This window comes from Diceros bicornis, chromosome 14 (assembly GCF_020826845.1).
Source record: "Diceros bicornis minor isolate mBicDic1 chromosome 14, mDicBic1.mat.cur, whole genome shotgun sequence".
NCBI lineage: Eukaryota > Metazoa > Chordata > Mammalia > Perissodactyla > Rhinocerotidae > Diceros > Diceros bicornis.
The window spans coordinates 39983834-40005845 of NC_080753.1; the positions used below are offsets into that span (position 1 = coordinate 39983834).

The 22012-nt window shown below is 43.4% G+C and overlaps 4 non-coding genes across 4 annotated transcripts; all 4 read right to left on the minus strand.

Moving 5' to 3' along the window:
- Window positions 1-209: 209 nt before the first annotated feature.
- TRNAS-GCU (transfer RNA serine (anticodon GCU)) lies at window positions 210-291 on the minus strand. Its single transcript has one exon. It is a non-coding gene; the product is annotated as a tRNA-Ser (tRNA).
- Window positions 292-1962: 1671 nt separating this feature from the next.
- Window positions 1963-2034, minus strand: TRNAQ-CUG (transfer RNA glutamine (anticodon CUG)). The gene has a single exon. It is a non-coding gene; the product is annotated as a tRNA-Gln (tRNA).
- A 5793-nt stretch (window positions 2035-7827) lies between these two features.
- Window positions 7828-7901, minus strand: TRNAI-AAU (transfer RNA isoleucine (anticodon AAU)). Its single transcript has one exon. It is a non-coding gene; the product is annotated as a tRNA-Ile (tRNA).
- Window positions 7902-12205: 4304 nt separating this feature from the next.
- TRNAV-CAC (transfer RNA valine (anticodon CAC)) lies at window positions 12206-12278 on the minus strand. The gene has a single exon. It is a non-coding gene; the product is annotated as a tRNA-Val (tRNA).
- Between the last annotated feature and the right edge of the window lie 9734 nt (window positions 12279-22012).

Below are 22012 nucleotides of genomic sequence, written 5' to 3' on the forward strand. Positions count from 1 at the left end.
AAGAGTGCAGAGTAATTACACTCAGCCAGACATGCAAGGACACTAGAGTATCTGAGAAGGAAATGAGACTAGCTGGTTGGAGGGAGACAGAGCTGGGAGGATGTGAAGCAGGAAAGTTTGTACAAAGCGCATTTTCCTTTGGGCAACCAACTCAGAGGTCAAGAGCAGAAAACATGTACTCCCAATCGCGAAGAGTGATAATGCTCGGTCGACGAGGATGGGATTCGAACCCACGCGTGCAGAGCACAATGGATTAGCAGTCCATCGCCTTAACCACTCGGCCACCTCGTCCCACGAATGTCTTATGCTTTTGAATACTCCTTTAAGTTTTACTTTTGACAAAGGCTTGCACTTTGATTTTGATGCATAGTACTGGTCTTCAAACTGCAGTCATTTTACAGAATTTTCACACAGAACCAGTTCTTTCCACTTTTCTCAGGGGGGCATTTCACACTTTAATAATCTTATCCTAACCTGCTGATGTCTCCAGCCTCAACTGTCATCCTTCTTCAGTACTCACACTTGCCTTTCAGTCACGCTGAAATTCTTTCTAGTCTCACCAAGCTCCATAATTTCCTCATTTTCTACTCGCGACACTCTCGAGTCCTCAGCTCTGCCCTCATTTCACCCGCTTTCGTTCCCTACTCGTTCCTCAGATCTCAACTTAGGCCATACAGACACCTCTCCCCCCCTTTTTTTTTGTTACAGTACTTTTTACTGAGGCTTTACAGTTGAAAAATTTTTGAGAATATGTTTTGTCTTGCAAACATATTTTCATTTCGTGTCTGACACAGAATTTTATCCTAATATTATGTATTTTTGTGCTCAAAGACCCTATGCTGCCACTCTGCAACAGAAAATACATATATAAATTGAAATCTTATTTTTAGTTAATTCCAGTGATGATAAATTTCTCTTTAAGCGTTTTTCTTCTGACTTGAATTATCTTCGCATTTAAAAGTAGCATACAATGAAAGATATAAATAGATAATTTTGATAACTAATTTATTATATAGGTAAAGTAGAATTGCATTGGAAATACATCTTCTAGTGAAAGGGCTGGGAATATTTGTTCCCATCAACTCGCTGAGTTGCTCTGCGGCACGGTGCGCTCGCTCATCTGATCTTCCTTAACACTAGAGCTGCTTTTTCTGCCCACATTTCCTTTCTTTCCGCCTTGCCCGCCGCTTGCCTCTTCCATCCCGGCCTCTCTCCAAAACTAAACGGCCCCAGCAATTCCCGGGGCAACTGCGCTTTCCCAATCTGCAGAAGGGGGTCCCAGCTCTGGGGGAGATGAGGAACTGCAGAGAGAGCCGAGGAGCAGCGCGCCCCCCGAAGTCCCCAGGGAACCCTCGCTAGGAAAGGTCGCGGCGGTGTGGAGTAAACACCGCTGTCCTCCGAAAGGAAGTCTATTAATCAGCTCATTTCCCCGCTTCCCTAACCAAGAAAAGCTTGTTCGTGCAAACTCGAAGCAGCTTGTCCACTGACTGTTGAATATCACAAGTCGTATCTTCCCGCCCCCTGGTCTATCGACCCAGACCTCTGCATTTGGGCTGCGATCCTTTTGTGTCCTGTCTGTGCACAGTTTTCTCTCGGCCTCGGCGACAGTCGACTCTCTCAGACGCATTGCCTAGGGGTAAATCCTTTTCTAAATTTCCGTCCTAACTATTCTCGGTCCAAGACTATCAACGAATTTCCTCTCGCTCTTCTCACCGACCGCTCTTGTCTAGAGATTTCCAGCTGCAGCAAGGCTCAGGCAACTTCCTTGTGCAATTCCTTTTGAGATTTCTCCTTTTTTTTTCTCCTAAGAAGCAAGCATTAAATTGGCCCTTGGCTGGTGACTGCAGACGCTGGGCTCGGCAGATGTGACGTGGGAACATCAGGAATAAAATCGGGCTCAGCGATTTGTACAAATAAGAGGTTGCAGAGAAGAGGTAGGGATTGAATGAAAAAGAACTATAAAGGTCCCACCGAGATTTGAACTCGGATCGCTGGATTCAGAGTCCAGAGTGCTAACCATTACACCATGGGGCCTCCCTTGACACACAGTTTCTTAAACACCGATGACCTAGTTCTCTGCCCTTAAATTCGGTTGTTTGAGAAGCAGGTACATTCTGCTCTTCTTCCTCTAGGGTGAAGTCATGGACGGTTACCTGTTACATGTCGGCACTCAACACATTTTACACCAGAGTCTTAACGGAAAACGTTGACTTCCAAATGTCAGGAATCCTCCCCTCCACCCCCGCATTTCCTCCCATGTGGTTCTGGAACCGTGAGCCCTGGGGCCCCTATTTCTACACTGGAAACAAGTGAAGTCGTTGAACAAGACTGCGCCCTTAGCGCGTTTCAGGTTTCGTGACAAGTGTTGGTATTGTTACCTCATCTCAGGCTCACAATCTCCCTGTGAGGTGGGGACCATTACGCTGTTTTACAAGTGAGGAACCTGAGGCAGAGGCCTGAGCTCCTTAACTGCTTCGTTATCAGGTCTTACTATCTTTCTCAAAAATCATCTTTAACTAGAGTGATATCTGGCACTTTTGCAGACGCGTTACGGAAAGATGTTACCGAAGTCAGAGGAGAGACGCTGGCATTAGAGAAAACTGAAATAAACGTGCTTGGACGAGAGGCTGGAGGAGGATCCCAGAAGCCCTGGGAGCGCAACTCCGGGATCGCAGAGGAAGCGAGGACAGAGCGCCACCCACCGTCCTCCTACTCAGCTCTCACCAGCCGGAAAGAGGAGCCGGGGAGACTCCCAAACGGACTCAGAGAAGATTCCCCGCCCCCGCCTCGCACATTCCTTTCTCGCACACACACAGGAGACCACACTGGGAAAATCCACGAACAAATTTCTGTTCTGCGACGAGCGTCGGTGAGCGTCCTGTTGCAGCATCTTCTTAAACCCCTCCTGCTGGCCTTTAACTGGCTCGGAGCGCGAGGATTCTCAGCACAAGCTGAATGAGGAATTTTGAGCAATTTCTTTGGTGGTACAAGAGTACAGAGCCGTCCTCCAAGCAGTGTACTGGGTTCCATTCTCGCTCAAGGAGAACGGACCAGTGGAATTTGAAGTCTTCTGAGTTTAAGCACCTGAGGCCAGAATTGGAGGACTGCGCGCCCCCTTTGGGCGCCGACGGCAAAGCGCAGACACAGCCAGGTACCCTTTAGAAGCTTTCAACTTATTCTCGTTGAATTCTCCAAAATCCCATCATCATCTTATACATTTTACAGATGAAGAAACATTGCCTGGAGCTAGGAAGTGGCAGAGCTAGGGATCCAAGCCAGGTAGTCTGGCTCCGGTGCGAACTGAGAACGCTAAGAGCTAACAATCGCGATGTGACGTGGTCTCCCTGGTTCGGCTTTAAGAAGTGTTGTTGGAAATAAGTACTTCTATGTCTAGGCTCCGAGAATTACTTATGTCTTAATTCCTGTTAAAAGTGTCAACAATATTAATAATATTTCTTAAACAGAAGGAAAAGCATGAAGATCTAAAAACCGTAAGAGACTTGCTCAGGGGGTCACAGCAAGTAACAGGTCAAATTACCAGCACCCCCGCAAGCTCAGGTGTTTCATGCACCGACTAAACCTAAGGTGGCCTCTGTATTGACACCACCATGGTCACTCTAGTTATGTATACAAAATGCTTGAAGTCTTCTTCTGAACATGCTCTCATTCTCTGCCCTCTCTTCCCATATCACATCTAAGCTGTGGACTGAGTTTGAGGTCCGTACTCCTGTTCAGGACTCACCGATGGACACTCTGAGCTCTTCCAGCCGCCTCCTTCCACATCTCAGCCTCCACCTCCAAACGCAAATCCTTTATTCACTGATCTTTTAAAAATTCACTTTCTTTAAAATAGTAAGTGTCTTAATGGTTTCTTATAGTCTATAATCTTTGTACAAGATACGAAACAATAAAGGAAAATTGAATGAACTCCCTTCAAACCCACTCCAGAGCCACACGGAAATAACCATTTTATTAACAGGTTGGATTATATTCTTTTAACCTTGCTCTAAGCCTATGGAACAAAACTTTATTTACACACCTATAACTATATTCATACATAAATAAAGCCCAATAAACATAAAGTTATGTAATTTTTAAACTTGTGTGTCCTGGACACGCTGCAACCATCGATACATAAAGGTCTGCCTTCTCTTCGTTATTTGATTCTATGCTGTAGCATAATTTATTTAACTAGACTTTATTTGTTGGACATTTAGGTGGTTAGTATTTTGTCTCCCTCATAAAGAAGTTTCATATGAATATACCCATGCCCTGTGCCCCTAGAATGTCCACCTGCTGTCTGCCTCCCCAAGGCAGACCCCTAATTCATCATACAGGTGGCCCAGCTCCTAGGTCTCCCTGCTGGACCTCTGGGTGGACCTCTCTGACCCTGATAGCCTGCTGCTGGGTCTTCCTACCCTTACCTTGCCCCCTGGGTCCCATCCTTATTACCTTTGGCAGAGGTTCCTCTGTACTCACAGGCTGGGGAGGCCCAGGGCCGACATTTTACTCCCTTGGGTCATGGGAAATTGTACCAGGCACCCATGTATAGGGTGTAGAGTGGGTTGAAGTTTGGAGAGGCTACAGGTGCAGAACCCTGCCTGGAGGCCTTTCAGAGTCACATTAGGATCCACCAGGCCTCTGGAGCAGGCAGTAGAAGGGAGGACAGCAGCTTCTGCTTGACTCTTGGGAGGAGGGGGGCGCAGGGGAGCATAAGACCACGATTCTCTCATTTGTCTAAAGAATCATCTCTCTCATGCCTTATAAATGCAGGCTTGGCCTTTGCACGTGTGGAACATAAAGAACTCCCCCTCCCCCAGCCCCAGTCCCTCCCTAGGGCACAACATGAAGTCGTGGGACACAAGAAGAAATTCTTCCACAGAAAATCACTGATGAGAGGTGAGGGGAGGAAAATCTATAAACTTGAGCTCAGACAGGTTGTGAGAGGGGATTTCTTTCCCTCTGAGTAATTCCCTTCCTTACAATTTTCCCTTGACGGGCTCCTCTCCAGAGACTGAAATTCTCGCTGTCAGTGCTTTGTCATCCTCCTGGCCTACTGAGTGGAATTCTCCTCTTAGACGTCCCTCTGGCTTCACCTGCTAGAAGGCCTCTCCCAGGGGTCCTTCCCTGCCCTCCCCAAATGCAGCCTCCCCCACGTCACCCTCCCCTGCAGGGCCTGGTCCTCTGAAGAGTTTTCAGCCTGAATATTATGGCTTGGGTGGATCAGAAAGAGGGTTCCCCTTCTGTTCAAGGTTGAAAGAGGGCAGAGAGGGTGGAGACTTGAGTTGATAGAGGCGCAAGGTGAGGTGACAGAACAGGGAAGAGAGGTCCGCGTGACCACGCCTGAGGATGCCATTTCTGCAAACAGACGATGTGGGTCCTACTCCATCCCAGGCTTCAAAACCCCCCAGGGAAAATAGTTGTGAGCTGATCTTGTGATTTACTATGATTTCTATATTTCCACTCATATATTTCTTACATAGATTTATTTCTAAAAAGAATCTTCATATAACTTCCATTAAACAAAATATAATTAGTTATTTGCATAGATAAAATAACTAAAAAGATGAATAAAATGAAAAAGTCATTATTCTTATTTGAAAAAAGTACATAATTGACTTACAAAATTAGATACATAAAATGATTCTCAATGAAGATAACAAAGAGCTCTGAGCATGTAGTAAAAATGGTGCATTAAATTTTCTCCAAATACACTTTAAAATTAGAAATCATCTACTTGAAATGGTGAACATAAGGCTTCTTATCTGGATACAGTTGAAGGGCAACCAAGATCATCAATTTTTATAATAAATACCATAAGGTTTAATTTAATCAGCTAAATATTTATGCAAAAATAGAGTCAGAGAGCATGCAAACTACTCTTTCTAACAACACAGTACAGTTTGAATGTGACATTTACAAGAAAGGTCATTTAAAGATTACTGGTGAACAATTTGTTCCCTTCAAGACCCATGCGGTCCACAAGCGAGTCAAGCCACGTTCCATCTCGCTGTACCCCCTGATGTGGGCAGGGACAGGGATGGCCTAGGCCAGGGACTGAGCAGGGTCACTCCAGTGTACTCAGGTGCTGGTGTGGGGGGGTCCCATTCACTTATCCACTCGCAGCCTCTGAGGCTGTGACAGGTGGTAATCACTACCAGGCCTCCTTCCTTGAGGGACTACTGGAGTTCACCCATGTCAAGACACTGATGGAGCAAGGAGGTGTTTTGCTTCCCCATAGGTAAAGAGCAGCGTAATGATAAAGAAAAAGTGCATGGATGCCAACAACCCCAAGTCTCGGATCCGCTCATCATAAAATTCCCACCTTCAGCCTCCCGGCCCAACAGAGATCCGAATGCCCATTTTGGTTGCTTTGTCCTCTCAGGACCCCTGGTCCCAGGCCCTGCTCTCCTGCCAGCGCCCTTCTCCCCCATAACCAGCCCTGGCACACAGGAAACCAGGGAGAAGACCATCTGACCATGCTGAGGCTTGTAGCCTGGACCCTCCAGACAGGTTGACCCAGTTGGAGCCTGGAGACCCAGTCTGGTATCTGTGCAGACTGCTTGCCACAAGCAACATGGGGCCCCAGGATTCCCAGAAAGGCAATGAGAACCACGCAAGACAGGCCCCTGCGCTTACCAACGGGCCCCTCTCTGCTCCCAAATGCCTGCAATCTGCAGCAGAAACAGCACAGGCCATAGCTCTCCCCTCTTCATCCTCCAAGTAGTGGGGAGACTTGTTTCCAGCCAAGATGGAATAACAGGGATCAGATTTAACCTCCTGCCTGAAAGAACCAAAACCTGACAAAATGTATGAAACAACAATTTTTGAGACACCAAACATCGGGCAAAGACGGACGGTAATCCTTGAAAGACAGAAAAAAATGAAGTCAAACTGGGGGGAAATGAGGTGAGAACTAGGATTGCCCCAACTTACTGCCTTGAGAGAGTTTCTAGGCCCCAATGAAGGGAAGGGGAACCCTGGCAGAGGCTGGTGAACTCCCTGAGTTGTTGAGAGGGAGCTGATGGTCCAGAAGACCAAGACAGCTGGAGTTGGCAGGACAGAGTAGCAGAAAGGAGAGAGCTGTAAAAAGAGAAAACTGCAGAAAGAACTCCCCATTGAGCTGAACACTGATCCTCGCATGCAGGCAGGGAAACTATACCAGGCCAGGGAAAGACTACCCACAAAGGTCAGAGGTGACGCTGATATTTAACTGTCCTTTCAACTCAGAAGCAATGATGCAAGATGCATGGCTATCTATGGATCACAGGAACCTAGTTTGGACTCCTGTCCTAAAAAATAAAAGTCTGTGTTCTGCGTTTCTTGTTCCAAGTTACAGACACATAGGGAGAGGAACTATCCTGGACCAGTCCTTCCCCTTCCGTGGTGCTTCCTCACAGGGTCATCTCAGCTCTCAGTGAAATCTTAGAGAATCTTCAGGGATATGGAAAGAACAACCTTTTAAGAACCTCTCTTTACTTTGTATCTCTTGATGATTTGAGAAATGTTGCAAAACTACTTAGGAAAGACAATTTAAAATCAAATATACTTTTTAAAAAAGTTGCCAGTAATCTTTTTTCCCCATTAGGCAAAGCTCCCACTCTTGGGTCCCCTGTCTCTGCATGGCTGTCTGTGTTGGTCCTGGAAGAATAGTGCGTGTGGAAGTGTTCAACCTGTGGGAACCTGGAAACTGAGTTGGGTTATGAGAGGATGAAGGGAAAAAAAGGGCGATGTATTTGGAACTTCTTAGAGGACTGAAGTGAGTTTCTCTGAAAATAATTAACAGCCTCCTTTTGGAGGTGGGGGAAAAAAGAAGAAAAGCTACTGTGGCCGGTACGGGGATCGAACCCGCGACCTTGGCGTTATTAGCACCACGCTCTAACCAACTGAGCTAACCGGCCTGTGAACAAGGCCTTCCTATTTTCTTTTTTTTAAGTGTTAAGTTCAAAATAATTGTTTCTGTTGTTTGTCTTAGAATTTCCTTGCAGCTTTCCACCCTTAATAAAAAGAATGAGACCTTCTCTTAAAACAAAAACAAAACAAAAGAAAAAAATAACTTTGGTTTTAAGTCGTATTTATATCCTTGAAAGAGGAAACAAACTTTTCAAACTGCGGCTAACGGCCCAGGCATCCCTGGAAGTATTTGTTACTCTCTACATGGCTGGTGATCAGCACATGCAGGTAATGAACTGATCCCCTGAACTACTAGCGAGACCAGGCTTCAGAAAAGCCGCTAACAGATAAAACTCTGTGCCTGAAGAGTATTCCCACGAGTCTGATTCTCGATTGTCCCGGAATCTGCCAGGCGCCTCCGGAGTCAGACTTGGTCGATATTCGGGAGCCTTCCCATTTACCTGCGGCCTCAGATTTCCGCAGTGACCACAAATCGGAGGTCACTTTGGAGATCTCTGTACTACCTAGTTCTAGAAACATGGCTCCATCACCATTCCAGAGGCAATTAAACCCAGTTTTTCTGTGTGCCCAACCTTTCTATCCAGTCTTTGTCCCCTTAGAATGTTACCATTGTTTTTAGTATCTTGTTTATTCTTCCTGAGATTTTTAAATCCATAAAGTTATACAAATATATTTTCTTTTTTCTCTTTGCTGATACTGGCATTTTATCCACATTTTTTCCGTGTCTTGCTTTTTTATTTTTTACTTAGAATATATTTTTGTGATCTTTCTGTATCAGAACAGAAAAGGGTTTTTTATAGTCTTTTAAATCTGCATAGTATTCAATTACACGGAATGTACCCACTTTAATGGAGAGTTAGTTTAGTTTTCCCCAACCTGCTGTTGCAAATACTGTTCATATCTATGAACATACACTGTATCTCATGTGTGTTGTGATAGCTTGCACACATGTGGGAAAGCAGCGTAAAGGAATATGTACATTGGCAATTTTGATGGACATTGTCTGATTGTGCTTCAGAGGGCTGACCCCAGTATTCTTTTTGTTTGCTTGTTTGTTTTAACTATATTGAGCACCAATAAATAGGATCCCAGCCACATTTCCTACTCCTCCTCCTTTCTGAATTCCCTGCTACATGCTACAGGTCTGAGGAAAAACTAGACGATTAGTGAAGATGTAGAGGAATTCACATTGGGGGCTTTGTGTGTGTGTGTGTGTGTGTGTGTGTGTGTGTGTGTGTGTGTATGAGACAGAGAGAGAGAGAGGAAGATCAGCCCTGAACTAACATCCACGCCAATCCTCCTCTGGAAGACTGGCCCTGGACTAATATCTGTGCCCATCTGTCTCCACTTTATATGGGACACCGCCACAGCATGGGCTCACAAGCGGTGCAGCTGTGCGCTCTGGGGATCCGAACCCGGGTGACCAGCAGCAGAGCGCGCACACTTAACTGCTGCGCCACGGGCCACCTTCTCTCAGGTAGGTGAGACTTGGGGGTGCAGTTAATGGTGTTTGACAAAGGGAATGTGTTAGAATCAGACAGGAGAAGGAAGGGGCTAAGAGGAGAGCAAGGAGAAGGGCCAGGCAGTGGCTTCCATTTGCACACCTCAGAGAACAGCATAGACAAAAACACCTGAGGAGAGAGGAGCTAAGACGTGCCAGTGTGTCTGGAGAGTAAGACTGAGCTGCACAGTCGTGGGGAAGAGTAGCAGGAGTTGAGGCCAGAAGAGGAACGAACGTGTAAATGATGCCAGACCATCTGGTGGAACACAATATCCAAATCAGGGGACTTTTCTTCGTGAAGGGGGTGCTGAAAATAATTAACAGAAGTTAATTGATCTACATCAGGTGTAAATTAAGAAGTATTATTTATAGGCCAAATTAAAGATTTTGAATTGACTCTAACAAGAATGAGAATCCATGGAAAGATTTTAGGCAGAGAAGTCACATAAAGAGAGTTTCAAATGATCTGCCAGTTTCATGCACTTGGGAGGTGTTAGGGAATTACAGCAACAACACATTACTGCTACGAACAACAAAAAAATTCTGCCTTCATACAGGGTGGAAGCAGATATAACTCACAAACATAATAAAAATGGGAATTACATAATGTATAAGGAGCTGTTAAATGTGATTGAAAAAATAGAGCTAGGTAGAGGGAACTGTAGTGTTGAGAGTAGACTGGAATTCTAAATAGAGTCGTCAGTGAAGGCTTATCAAGATTTTGGTAACACTTTTAACTGTAGGAAGATGGCAGGGAGCACGGCCAGTGCACAAGTCCAAAGGAGGGTACTTGTATGAAGAGCAAGATGGCCCATGTGGCCAGAGCACAAGTGAGGGAGAGGATAATAGAGATGAGAGAGAGAGAAGTGAAGGTTTAGAATGTATAGGACTTTGTAGGAGATCTTGGGAATTTGGCTTTACTTCAAGTCCAATGGGAAGCTATTGGATAATTCTGATTTTAGAAGAGACAAATCTGACATGCTTTAAAATGATATCTTTGGGGGCCCGCCCCGTGGCTTAGCAGTTAAGTGCGCACGCTCCGCTGCTGGCCGCCTGGGTTCGGATCCCGGGCGCTCACTGATGCACCGCTTCTCTGGCCATGCTGAGGCAGCATCCCACATACAGCAACTAGAAGGATGTGCAACTATGACATACAACTATCTACTGGGGCTTTGGGGGACAAAATAAATAAATAAATAAAATTAAAAAAAGATATCTTTGGTAGCTCTTTTGCAAATACACTCTAGGGGAATGTATTAGATTGAGTTCTCTGGGAACTAGGCTCTGAGGTGTAGTTTTTATGAAGGAAGCTTATTGGGAAGTGTTTCTAGGAACAATATGCAGAAGGAATTCAGAGGATAAAGAGACAGTGTGGACTGTGATGTTGTCGCAACAGAGGCCTCAGCCAAGCCTCCAGGGAGCTCTGGAGCTGCAATGATGCTTCAGAGTTGTCCTGAATTGAGACACAGGAACTGACTTGTTGAATCCACTCAGAGATGTGTCTTTACATGTAGGCTGCTCCCAGAGAGAGGGTATAACCTCAGACAAAGTAGCTTCCTTTAGTTGAGAGCGATTCCTGGAAGGAGCTCAGCTCTGAGCTATCAGCAAACAACACTCCAAGCTGCTTGGAGAAAGGAGTGTCTTGCACTAGAAAGGGGTGGTTCTGGGTGGAACACCTGTCACATCCACTCCAGTACCCCATTTGTGCTTCTCAGACCCACTTCCTTCACGTATTGAATTCATACCATCTGGGAATATCTTTTTTGGGACTCTGGTTGGTCTGGTTGCTCACTTTTCCTGAGTAAACTAATAAGAGGCATGTGGCTGCTTCGTCTCTGGAGAGGTGCTGCATGAAGGACTCAGCATGGTCTATACTGTTCGAGGTTCAATGTTTGGCAGTGGCAGTAGCTTGATCAGCCTTGATGAATGGGACCCCTTGTTATTGGGCCCATCCCTGCCACCAGGCTACTCCACTCATGTGACCAATTTGCCAGCACTGGAGTTGCTAATTACTAAGGCTGGGTGACAACCACTGGAAGAATCATTCTGCTTCCTTAGCTGTTTAGTACTCCTTCTGTGGTGCATGCACTCTGGTGGAAGGTAACATGTGATAGAAAGATCTTCACACTTTGTGCTCTTTCTGACCGACTTCTGGTGTGGCATAAGCCTTGGCCTGGAGGGGCGGGTCCAACCTAGGGCTCTGCTGGACCCCAGCTCGCACAAGCTGGCTGCAAACTGACCTCTTCTGGTCTTTTTGTGGACCAGACGGTGGGAGCATCCAGGGAACCAGGCGTCACGAGAGGCAAGGTCAGCGGTGGGCTCTGCTCCACTGAGATCTCCCTGCAGAATCTTTTTTTATCCATCTCCCTCCCCACGATGCCCCAATATGTCTCTTCTCCCTCGTCCCCAAAAGTCAGGTGATACCTGGTAATATTTGTCTGGCAATAAATAAATTGCTGGAGATTGGTAATGTCCACCCGAGTGGCCGTGGACTCTCGGTTTCCGATCTTTTCCTTTTAGAAATGCTGAGAGCCCTCAGGGGGACGCTTCAGATTCCTAAGAAGATGGGGACGCTCGACCCCACTCTACACCTCCTTAGGGGCCTCATTCCGTTGACACCGCAGTTAACCACTTGCTGGAGGTGGACACCTGACCGAACACCCTTTTGTATTCTAGTCCCAGAAAGCAAAGAGCAGGAAGGATCCTGGATCCTGCTGTGGCACAATTTTAAATTAGACTTCCAGGAAGTTTGGGAGAATCTTCAAAAGCTGAAGCTCTTTAGAGCACAGTTGTTTCCGCCCGGTGTCGAACCGGGGACCTTTCGCGTGTGAGGCGAACGTGATAACCACTACACTACGGAAACCTCGACGTCTTGCCTCCTCTCTTCTCTAACAGAGAACAGACTTCTTCTGGCTAGCCCAGGTTCCGTAACACTGAATTAATCTTCGCTTTCAAGAAATTATCAAGCTTACTGAACTTTTCTATTTATTTAAATCAATAATATGAGAGTCAATGAGTCACACCAAGCAGATACTACGTTTCGGGGAAGAATCACTTTCCAAACACAAGACAGAAATTTTAGGCAGCCTCGGGATACGGCAGATTTCAGAAAAATTCCTCGGTTTGTCCTATTTAGTGATTTATATGACCTGAGGAGATTCTGTGATCTCCATCTCTTGGGCGCCAGAAAATGATCCCAGAAAATAACCAGGATCCGGTGGACTTGAACTCTGGAAACTGCCCATTCTGTGCCGGGCAGTGTTTGACCGATAGAACTGAGGGGCGCGGAGGGGGATGTGCCCACCTGCCTGCCAGGCGGTGTGAGGACTGGGAATGGGGAGGGAGGGTCGGACTTCCTGTGACTGGACTCAGAGCCCGGCGCTGATATGGAACGTGCATGCTCAGTTTCCACGTCTGTCACTGCGTTATAACATGAGGAGGACCCTGTGATGACTGAAAGGAGGACCACGGCCCACAGGGTCTTGCCCGCGGCCTTTGGAATGGTGACTGGAACCACATTTCCAAACCTGAGCAGTGCTGGGGGCTCGGAAGGAGACCTCCTCTGACGCCCCTGAAGGCGGCGATTCGCTCAGGCGGGATTTGAGGTCACCCGGGAAATCTGAGGGGAAAAGGCAGGGCCACTGAATGGCGTCCAAGCCCGGCCCTGGACGCGCGGGCAAGAGAGATCGGAAGACTCAGAGAACCATCGCAAGGAAAATGAGATCCTTCAGAAATCCTTCCAAAACGAAACTGGATTTCCAATTTGTGGGGTGCCTGTGCATCCAAGACTTTAAAACAGAAACAGAAGGATATCGCGCCCAGAGGATTGTGTAGATCCCGGAAAGCAGCCCAGCATGACTTGTGATCAATTTGTATAATTCACATTCGCTTACAATTTTTTAGTAAAATCACAAAAAGTTAGAGTAAATTTTCTCTTTCTAATATTTTCTATCTTATGCAAAGATTGTGTTTCCTTTAACAGTTTCACATTCGTGTGGGAGTTTTTTTTTTTTTTTCAAACTAGTGAGTTTTTTTGAATGAAAGTTTATATTCGGTTCACCTTCTCACATTTCCACCTAAATTCTCACATTTCTTTATATGCTTATATTGGAGACCTATGTTATGGGTGGATCAGTAATTAACATCTGTATTAGTTTTAAATTTACTTAAGAAAAATAACCAGAGTGCACTGGAACACACTTTTAAATAAATCATAATATATTTTCAAATTGTGAAAAAAGAATAACTCATTAAGGGGTGAAATCTTTTTTAAAATGTGAGATAAAATCATGCAGCAGAGGCCGGCCAGTGACATAGTGGTTAAGTTCGATGTGCTCTGCTTTGGAGACCTGGTTGGGTTCTCAGGGTGACCTACACTACTCATCAGCCATGTTGTGGCTGCGACCCACATACAAAATAGAAGATTGGCCACAGATGTTAGCTCAGGGCGAGTCTTCCTCAAGCAAAAAGAGGAAATCATGCAACAGAGAAAGGCACAAAAATCAAACAAGTAAAAACAGAAGCAAGAATTTAACGAATTTATTTACTTTAAAAATTAGATTTGATCAAGAAACTATAGAAAACGAAATATTAAAAGTTATAAAATTAAAACAGATAAGTGAGGCTTACACAAATTGCCTTGAGAATTTATGTAAAGTCCAAAGGAGGTGAAAATCCTTATAAGAGTGTGGTCTTGGAGGATAAGAGGCAGTATAGAATGTCAGCAACAGCACTAACTCTGAAACCAGACTTCACTGATACTTTATATCAATTCTGGGATTTATTTGCTTTGTAATTTTGAGCAAATTGTTTAGCCTCTTTGTGCCTTGGATCCTCCAATGTAAGGAGCCCTTTGAAAAGTGCTTGCCACATGGTATGGATTATTATTATCCCAGATAGGACTGGCTACATAATTTGCTGGGCCTAGTCCAAAATAAAAGTAGGGGTGCTCTATCTGGGGCTGGGGAAGTCAATCTCCCCTTCCCCCAGGCTGCAGCCCCAATCCATAGCAAAGACTGCAACCTCAGTGCAGGTACTCACTCACCATACAAGGGTGGAGTGGGGTGGGCAGAGGTGGGCCTCACCTAGCTGCCCACCTAAGGAGAGGTGGTGTTGTCTTGCTCCAGTCTGGGTGGGAGTGTTGGACCCAGAGCCCAGGCCCCACCTGAGGTGGAGGGTGGCAGCAGGCATGGGGCTAGGCAGGGAAGAGGAGGCCAGGTGTGTCCCAGGGCCAGGGAGGAAGAGCAAGTAGCTAAGAACATATCCCAGGGAGGTGGGGAGCCAGCAGAAGGCAGACCACATGCAAAGTCCAAGCCACCAATGCATGCTCTACTGTCTCATTAGACTTCACTTACAAAATACAAAATCAAAGATAAAATTATTAATAATTTCAAGACAGTAACCTCAGAGCATTAACTCCCAAGCACAGGGTCCTTCTGAAAGTGAAGTTCTGTGTAGTTGCACTGGTCTCACCCATGATGTTGGCCCTGATCCCAGATCTGACCATCTTTGATCCCAAATCCGAATGGGTTCCTCCATCATGGGAGTCAGGAGAAACAGGAAAGCCTCTATTGCTGCCATTTATTGCTTTAAGAAAGCTGCATGCATCTCTTTTGATAAAGAGACAAACTTTATTTCCAGGCATTTCAGTAACTGGAGTTTCTAGAGCACTCATCCGGAGAAGATTCACACTCTTCCTCCATGTCAAACTAGCGACTTTTGAAAACACTTAGGATAAATCTTGGAGCCCATGGGCCATTCATCAGGCCATAAAACTGGATAGAGTCACATCCTACTAACTTCCTTGTGGTTGGAGAAAGAAATGAACAGGTTATGGATTCATACCCACAATGTATTGAGCACCACCTATATTCCAAGTGTTTGAAGGTTCTGAGATGCAGAAAGAATTAAGAGAATTTGGAGACTGCTGCAGCTCCTAACACTTGCTCGTCCTGTCCTCTCAAGCAGTAAAAGGATAGTGAGAAGGACAAACCTTTGATGCCTACAGAACAACTTTCTTAAAGCTGCTGGTTCTTGAGGTCACTGAGAAAAGCAGAACTAAGAAAGTAGGTCTGTCTGGAATTTCCTCCAGGAACAGAAAAAAATCTGAGCACACTGAGAGGGAAGCTGTCTTTCAAGCCTTGTTGGTGGGTCCTTGGCCCACTTTCACTCTGATTTTTTGAACAGCTTCTCCTTTGCTCTGAGATTTCCTGGGAAATGAGGAAGAAATCCCCCTTTGAAATATTTCTTTTTTTCTTGGGTCATGACCAGAGAAGGTGAGTAAATTTCCCCACTAGAGGTAAGGTTCATGACTGTGGAAGTTGATATTTTTCTCTTTTTCTTTACACTCTCACCAGAGGAAGGTAGGGATTAAAAAGAGTGTGATTTTATTGTCGTCACAAAATAACCTACAGACACAATATTATAGACACGATTCTATAGATTGTAAAAAGGGAGAGTTGTATTGAGAGCATTGCTGGTAGATGGGGTTGTTAGATTAGAGAGTGGTTTGATAACTTAAAGTCAAGGGTCAAAGTGAGTGCATTTTCTGTACTTCTGCAACAGAATATATAGTTCAGGCTGGAAACACCCATGTAAAGCCCTTCTAAGAGTTTACCCTTTGGTCCTAACTCTAGACTTCGTTAAAACTAGACAACCATTGAGTATACCTTATGCCAAGTGATTTCCCATCATCTCTAGCTTTTTAAAACAAGTCTCATAAAATTAGTTTACATATTTTATTCCAAAAAAAAAAAAAAACACTAGCAACCATAAACGGGTGTGGGATGGGGCAGAATTGAGAATGGCATTGCCCCGTGTTTGTGTGTGTGTGGTGGCCCCTCTCTATTAAGCACCTGGATCCTCTCTCCTTCTCAGAGCGCGGCCACCGACACTGAGTCTCCTGTGCCCGTGCAGGACTTCCCCTTTGCCTGGTGGATTAGTCCTCTTGGGCTGCAGTAACAAAGTACCACAGACTGGTAAACAACAGAAATTTGCTTTCTCACAGTTCTGGAGGCTAGAAGTTCAAGGTCAAGATGTCAGCAAGTTTGGTTTCTTCTGAGGCTTCTCTCCTTGGCTTGCAGATGGCCACCTTCTCTCTGTGTCTTCACGTAGTCTCCCCCTCTGTCTGTCTGTTATCTGTGGCCTAATCTCCTCTTCTTAGATTGATACTAGTCATATTGGATCAGGCCCACCCATCTGACCTTCTTTTATGTGAATTACCTTTTAAAAGTCCTATGTCCAAATATGGTTACATTCTGAGGTCCTGGGGGTTAAAAATTCCATCTATGACTTTTGAGGAGACACAGTTCAGTCCATAACACCTGGTCCTTCCTTGTTCACTTCCGCTGCCCCTCAAGTCAATGGAGCAGTTGAAACTGATATTACTTACGTCTTTGTTTTCAATTAATCATTGTAGAACAAACTACATGTGTTACTCACTTATGTTTTTGTAAGTCAGCCTCTACTAGGATATAGGCTTCATGAGGGCATGGGTTTGGTTGTTTTTTTTTCCTTCCTTTTTTTAACCCTGTCCTACCACGTGGCTTAGAGCCCTCCTGGCTTCCAAATAGAAAATCAGTAAATATTTTGCTAACCCTCCCCAAAAGTGTGTGTTGTTAAACTTTTGTATGTTTGCCAATCCAGTCTATGAGAACAAATATGCAACCACAAAAATCTAGAAATCATATGCAACCAAGGTCATCATCTACTCTAAAAAATATATGTCTTGGGACCCCTTATTTTCTGTAATACACACAGAAATGCAGAGAAGAAAAATAAAGTGACAAATCTACACCAGGAGGGAATGATATTTTGATGTTGCTGACTTGACCAGAAGATATTTTGACTTGTCTTAATAAAGAAACCATCACATTTTCAAGATGTTTGTCTGTTGTGTTTTGTTTCCAAGAATGTATGAAATAGACATCCCTGTTCTTCATCTGAACCTCTGAACAATTTGGATGCTTGCTTGATAACTCTCTAAATCAAGGATGAGATAAAGACCAGAGATGGAATGAAGGTTGGTTTGAGGAATGAGATGGGGCATGAAGATGTAGTAAGGGGCAGGGATGGGGGGACAGTCGTGAATTGGTGAAAGCAGAGAGGAGATAAGGAATGGAAATGTATGTTTAGCACAGTGTCTTGTAATAAAAAATAATTTTAATTTTGGACATTTCTATTTAAATTAGCTACATCCAATTACTTCGTCAAAATCTTTAATCTGTGACAGTTACACTGGCCTATTTACCAATCTTTCAATACACTAGGCACAGGCTTACCTCAACATTTATTTTGCACTTGCTGCAACTTCTTCCTAAAAAGATCTCCCCCAGATATCATCTCCTTCCTCCCTCCCTCCCTTCCTTCCTTCCATCTTTCCTTCCTTCCTCCTCCTTTCCTTCCTTCCTCCTTTTCTTCCTTCCTTACCTCCTCAGGTCTTCTTTTCCTACAGGTCATATGCTCATTGATACTTTCAGTGAAAACCCTATCCAAAGTCCAAACAAACATCACACTTTCAATATCTCTTCCTTGATTAATATTTACCCACTTCACTTATCAAGATCTATATCTGACTTGTTTATTTTGTTTACTGACTGTGACTCCTCCTCTAGAATGGAAGGTAGATATTTCTGTCTCTTTTTTTCACTGCTGTATTCCCAGTAACCAAGACAAGTGACTGACACATAGGGTAAGCATTTGATAAAGATATGTTGGATGAATGAATGAATAAGTTAGTGAATTATGCTTTCTTCACATTAAAGAAGGATGCCTGAGTAGTGAAAGGACCTACACAGGCATATGTCTGATTTCTCATTGTGCTGATGAGGCTAATGAAAATGCTGGGAAAGAGTTAAGAAACTTTTAGACTCAAACGAAAAAATAGCAGGGCCCAAGTCTGGCATAAGGGAGAAGGGGATAATCTGTGAGCCACTATTGAAACTGTGTGGAATACTCCATTGGAATTTTAATCCCATGCTTTTATCACTAGGCCATCAAAGTTTATTAGAAAAACAAACTTTAGCTAAATCAAGTCCAAGGTTATTTGGTGCAGTCCAAGCTTCTCTTCTCTCTTGCAGTCTCATCATTTAAATACTATCTATATGTTAGCAACTCACTCATTAATATCTTCAGCTTAAACCACTTCCTTAAACTCCAGACTGGTATTATCAAACTGCCTAGTTGATATCTCCAGTTACATGTCTTGTAATAGGCATCTCCAACTTAACGTATTCAACACCAAACTTTTGATCTACCCCACCCCAATACCTTCTCTCATTTTCTTTCCCTTCTCAATTAAAAACAACTCTGTGCTTCCAGTTATGAGGCCAAAGAGATTAGATTCTTCTTTAATTCCACTCATCTCTCACTTCCCATGTAGAATCTTCTGGCTATCTCTTCAAAATATGTTTAGAATCTAACTATTTTTCACTACCTCAACTGCTACTAAGTTGGTCCATATAGTACTATATCTGGCATGAAATATTTAAAAATATGTTAATAGTCTTCCTGCTTCATCTCTTCCCCTCTACAATATTCTCCATGGAGCAACCCTAGAGATTCTTTTTAACCTTGAGTCATATGAAACCATTCCCTCGCTGAGAAACAAACAATGGCTCTTGTTTCATGCAAAGAAAAAGCCAAAACCCTTACAATGATGTACAATGTTTTGCTGCATAGTTCATTCTTCTCTAATCTCTTCACCTTCTCTCCCCTTGCTCACTCCATTGCAGTTACAATTGACTTGCTTGCTTCTCCTTGAACACTCCTTGAACACAAGACACATTCCTGCCCCTGGGCCTTTGCACTGACTGATTCCTTTCTCTGGGATGGTTTTCCCAAATATAGACATGCCTTGCTCCCTCACTTCCTTCAAGTCTTAGTTCAAATGCCACCACATCAGTGTTATTTTATCTAAATATTACTCCCAGAGTTCCTTTTTCACATTCTTCCTTTATTTTTCTCCATAGCACTTGTCATTCGTTAACACATTACAGCATTTCCTTAATTTTTTCATACACTGTGTTTGCCCTATACTGGAATGTAAGTTCCATTAAGAGAGAAGGAATTGTTTGAGTTTTTTTGCTTATCCATCTCCTTATCTACAACAGTACTGGCCACATCACAAAAACTCAACAAATATTTATTGAATTAATGCACCAAATTTAATGTTCAATTTTGTATATTAGAAAAATGAAATTCCAAGAGGTTATTGATCTTCCTGGAGTAATGAAGATAATGAAACTCATGATTAAATCTCGCTGTCTGGATTTAACGCTTTCTAGCTTCTGATTGATTATTGACCATAGTGACCTCTCTTTCTTATTTGACCTATGTTTGTCTATGTCTAAATTCTAATACCGTTCTGGAAGAAATTCTTCCTTTATAAAGTTGCACTATAACTATAACTCATAACTCTCCTTGGTAAAGGGCACAATTTTTGACTTAGAATAATAATGACCATTATGGGGAATTTTAACATGTCAAAAATAATAAATTAATACGTGTAAGAAGAACTCTAAAAAAACACTTAGCTCTACTCAGAAATGGAGTAAGCACATTCCACTCATCTCTCGCATTAAATGCAACCAAAAATCTGGGCAGAATGCATGAAGCAGCTATCTGAGGATTATGAAAAGTAAATGGTAGAGGCAGGTTGGGGAAGAAAACCAGAACTAAAGTCCCACCAAACTGGCTATGAGTGTCTCACTTCCTTTTCTCCAGTAGCTCCCAGACCAGACTGAAAGGCAGCCTAAAACCCAGACCTGCTCCAGCCCTCAGGCAATCTCCCCTACGGTTGGTGGCAATGGCAGCAGCAGCTGTGCAAGCATAAAACTCTGAGGGAGGGGAATCCTTGATTCTGACCAGAGAAACTGGTTCCAAGAGCATGGAGGGAATCTGAATTGCTTTTACTTGCTATCTTCTCACTGTGTGGCCCCAGAGGAAGACTCAGTTGAGTGAAGTGCACAGCAGAGAAAGGAAACTAAATCCTGGGGCTTCTAGCCAGAGCACTAGGAAAAAGCTCCACTGGGACCTGGAAAGTGGGAGACTGCAGAAGGGAACTCAGAAAGTTGTGTATGAACTTGGGGACTCAATTCTGAGCTGTACATGCATATATCGAACCCTAAATGGCATATCAAAAGTATTTTTGTAGCAGCTATATAGAAGTATAATTTACCATAACATGGATCCATTTTAAGTGTACAATTTAATGATTTTTTTTTTTGGTAAATCTACAAAGTTGTGCAAATATCATTACAATCCAATTTTAGAATATTTCCATTACTCCAAAAATAAACTTCATGCCCTTTTGCAGACACTTCCCATTCTATTCCCAACCCCAAGCAACCCCTAATCTACTTTGTCTCTAATATTTGCTTTTTCTGAACATCTCAGAAGAATCATACAAAATGTGGAGTTTTGCTTTGGCTTTTTCCGTCTGGCATAAGGTTTTTGGGGTTCATCCATGTTTTAGCTTGTATCAGTATTTTGTTTCTTTTAGTGCCAGATAGTATTCCATTGTATGGATATACCACAATCTGTATTTCCATTCACCCACTGATGTACATCTGGGTTGTTTCCACACTTTGGCTAATATGGATAATGCTGCTATGAACATTTGTATACAAGTATTTGTGTGGATATATGTTTTCATTTCTCTTGTGCAGATATCAAGGAGTAGAATTGCTGGATTATATGGTAGATTTATGTGTAATCTTTTAAGAAATTGTCAAACTATTTTCCAAAGCAGTTGCACCATTTTATGTTCTCTCCCAGAAAAGTATATGAAGGTTTCAGTTTCTCTACATCCTCATCAACCCTTGCTATTGTCTGTCTTTTATAATATGGCCATCCTTGTGGCTATGAAGTGGCATCTCATTATGATTTTAATTTGCATTTCCCTAGTGACTAATGGTGTTGAGCATCTTTCCATGTGCTTCGTGGACATTCATCTATGTTCGTTGGTGACATGTGTATAAAAATCTTTTGCCTACTTCTTAATTTGGATTATTTGTTTTCTTATTATTGAGTGGTAAGGGTTCTTTCTATTCTGGATCCAAGTCCTTAATTGAATATTTGACTTACAAATATTTTCTCCCAGTAGGCTGCCTGTCTTTTCACTTTTTAAATGATATTCTCTGCAGTGCAAATGCTTTAAATCCTGATGGAGTCCAATTTGCAATTTTATCTTTTATATGCTTTTCATGCGGCATTTCAGTAATCTTTGCCTATCCCAAGGTTACAGATATTTATTTTTATGTTTTTTGCAAAGAGTTTCAAAGTTTTACCTCTTACATTTACATCTATGATCCATTTGAGTACATTTTTGTTAATTTACAAAAGTTAATTATAAAATTAACTCAAAGCTAATTTGAGTTAATTTGATGTGAGGTAAATTTGTGGGTTTTTCGTGTGGATATCCAATTGTCCCTGTACTATTTTTTGAAAAGGCTTCCTTCCCTCATTGAATTATCTTGGCAGTTTTGTTGAAAATCATTGATAATACATGTAGGGGGTTATTTCTAGACTCTCGGTTATGTTCTGTTGATTTGTATGTCTATCCTTATTGTCAGCACCACAGTCTTGGTTATTCTAGCA